The sequence below is a fragment of the Amborella trichopoda genome, chromosome 6 (assembly GCF_054954075.1).
Source record: "Amborella trichopoda isolate Santa Cruz 75 chromosome 6, AtrichopodaSantaCruz75HAP2 v2.0, whole genome shotgun sequence".
NCBI lineage: Eukaryota > Viridiplantae > Streptophyta > Magnoliopsida > Amborellales > Amborellaceae > Amborella > Amborella trichopoda.
In genome coordinates, this window is record NC_142341.1 from 31,189,006 (window position 1) to 31,191,848 (window position 2,843).

A 2,843-nucleotide genomic window follows, 5' to 3' on the forward strand; every position below is an offset into this window, starting at 1 on the left:
TCTATACTTAAGATTTTAGATGCCTTCTCTCTCTAAAAAATTTGAGATAATTTCTCTCTAAATATTTTCAGGTACTCTCTCTAAAATTTGATACAGTTTCTCTCTCTAAAATTTTAACATGATCTATCTTTAAAACTTTAAATTTGAGATAGTATTTCTCTAAAAATTTGAGACAGTTTCTCTCACAAAAGATATTCATGTATTTTCTCCTTCTAAAATTTGATATAGTTTCTCTTTCTAAAACTTAAAATTTGAGATAGTTTCTTTCCCTTTGAAATTTTTTAGATAGTTTGTCTCTGAAAAAAATTTTGGTACTTTCTCTCTAAATTTTGATACAGTTTCTCTTTTTAAAATTTTAACATACTTTCTCATTCTAAAATTTAACATACATTCTCTCTCTAAAAGTTAAAACTTGCGAGAGAAACTCTCTTTAAAAATTTTGAGATAATTTCTCTGTTTAAAAAATTTTAGGTGTTTTCACTCTCTAAAATTTTCACACTTATCATATGTGCCCTATGTTTCGAGTCTAGAGGGGCGATGAGTGAAATCCATGGGCCTTGGAAATTAAAAAAAAAAGTTTTGGTGTGGAAATGAAATCGTAGAAAAGTTAGGTGATTTTTCAAGATTTAATTTACATTGAATTTTATTATCCTAAACATTGAGCAAACTAAATTGTAGATTTCATTATTAATCTAAGAAATTAAAAATCCAAGCCCCAAAATTTGTATGCCCAAACGTGCCCAAGGGAGATTTAATTATATTCCATGTCGAAGAGCATGGAAGAGAAGTACAAGAAAGAGGATGGGAGGTTCCCTGTTGTGATTGTTAGGGAGGAAATGAATTTGGTAGACCTCTGTGGTCTCTTCTGTCTTATTGGCTTCAGGTTTTGAATATTTGTTGTGGGATGGAGATCTTGTTTTACCCTTAGGGAGGCAAATGATGTGCTAAATGCTTTGGCATGAAGGGAAATGCTTTTAAATTCTCTAGTGGTTCGACCAACACTAAAAAGCAGTTGGACAAGAAAAAATAAAGTATAATATAAAAATAATACTATAAAATATTGAAATATAAAAAAATGATATCAATAAATAACTTACTTGGGTTTGTCTTTAAATCACACGAGGGACTTAATGTTTCATATCAAATCCTATAGACCAAGCTATCAAGCGGCATGCATATAGAGAAGTACCTTTGACTAATGAGATTTACCCTCCATGTTTCTCTTTCATCATTTCTGTTATTTCTTTCTTGAGGGGCTAACCATAGAGAACATATAAATATGTGGCTATTACATTACTGATCTATAGGAGTTGAGTTGCAAATGTAACTCCTACCTTAAATCCATTAAGAAAAGCTAGTTGGGATTAAACAACTTGTCACCAAACTCTTAATCTTATATTGTGAGCTAAACATATCACTAGTCTATTAATAGCTCACATAATAAGATGTCTTCCAAACATTCCCACAATGTGATAAAAGGTACTTAGAAATTTAATATACTTTTGTATATCCATAACATACGAAAACAATTTACTCACGGAATGTCATAATCCAACGACCACTAGGTTTTCCATCTAGTGATACTGGATTTTCCTTTCAATGCTATATCTCATTAAAACTAAAAAATGGGTTTAAGTATATGGTGTTGCCTCATGTTAACCATATGGAGTTTGACATAATATGACTTCCATACCATTTTTAAAAATTCCTAAGAGAAAGAGCCTTATAGGTGACATTTTCCAACAAATAACAATTTTAAAATAAAATATAGTTCAATAAATAGATATCCAATTTTGTTTAACTTGTCCGATCGGTCAAAGCTAACTAATTGAAACGGCCAAAACTAGTCAAGATTGGTTTTGCCAATTTCTTCTTTGGACTGGTGTTGCCTCATGTTAACCACATGAAGTTTCATATAATATGACTTTTATACCATTATTAAAAATTCCTAAGCAAAAAAGCCTTATTGGCGACATTTTCCAACAAATAACAGTTTTAAAATAAAACATAGTTCAATAAATAGATATCCAATTTTGTTTAACTTGTCTGATCGGTCCAAACTATCTAATTCAAACGGCCAAAACTAGTCAGGATTGGTTTTGCTAATTTCTGCTTTGGACTGGGTTGTTCATTTCAATCTTGATAACTACAATTGGTGGTGAAGGGTCTCTGTTGAGCACATCCAAACGGCATGGAAAGTCCACAATTCTCGCCTATACTAGGTCAATATGGACTTCATGCATGCCATGAAGAATGAAAGTGTAGAGCTAAAGGCCATTGTCTATGCAATAGTTTATACATCAATTGGCTGATGAATTTTAACCACCACGTGACACAACCAGAATCAATGCGGTATCCAAGAACCCAGTCCAGCAGATGCAATCTTGGATCAATGGTACACTACAAGCATCTGCCTTTAACCACAAAACCAAGCTAGAGTCCTACGCTGCATAAGTGCACTCTGACGGCCAGCTTCAAAACACATGGTGCTGATGACTCAGCCTACTTCAAGAGCACGCTCATCATAACATGTCATTAACTGCTCTATGAGCACTTCAACTTAAAACTTCCACTGAAAAGTGATGGGGATGGAATGAAAGAATATAGGTAACAAAGCTAATCGTTTTTAGATGGCCACAAATCCATGGGCCATTCAAAACCATGTCTGGGTTTTAAGATATTGATTCTAGCCTTTTTGCATTATTTGTCAATATAATCTTATGGATGGGGATTCTATGAGTTGGTCGACTCATATGTACATCTACAGGCCCTCACACAAAAATTCATTTTAGATGATTTTTTTTTAAGGAAAAGGTTTATATTAGGATGCAACCTTATAATGT